Source organism: Empidonax traillii, unplaced genomic scaffold, assembly GCF_003031625.1.
Source record: "Empidonax traillii isolate 1590-97213 ecotype Southwest subspecies unplaced genomic scaffold, ASM303162v1 scaffold624:size695616, whole genome shotgun sequence".
NCBI classification, from domain to species: Eukaryota; Metazoa; Chordata; class Aves; order Passeriformes; family Tyrannidae; genus Empidonax; species Empidonax traillii.
In genome coordinates, this window is record NW_020955817.1 from 387,905 (window position 1) to 388,463 (window position 559).

Here is a 559-nt window from a genome sequence, read left to right on the forward strand (position 1 = left end):
TTGTTTCCCAGCATACCAGCTTGACCCTCGTGAACCCACATGGCTCTAATTACAGATCCTCTGGAAAGCAGCTTAGTGCAGTACTTTGGAGAGAAATGGAAAGGCAAAGACTGTGATATTTGGAACACAGCTGGGACTTGCTGAGTCCTACTTGGAGATGTGTGTTGGATCCCCTTCCCACTGCTCCCCTGAGTGGACTTTGCACCTTAGTCTACACCCACTCTCACTGCAGATTAATGGTTCTGGTGTTCTTGGTGAACTGGGACAGAAAAAGGCAGAACTGAGCACAGCCCAGCTCCAATCCAAAATCAAACACCTCCACAAGCAGAAAGTGAACTCAGAGCTCGCAGGATTTCTCCTTACAGTGACCCAGAGTAGGGAAGACAAGAATGAAGTGCAAAGAGGCACGTGGAATGCCTTTGTCACAAAAATAAGTGTCTCCCCCATGGCAGCTGCTGGTACAGACTAAGGTCACCTACGGATAATCCATCTTCTTGGTGAAACAGGGAATTTCTGGTGTGCTAAAGCAGCCTTGCACTGGTTCCCAAAAGAAGTGAGA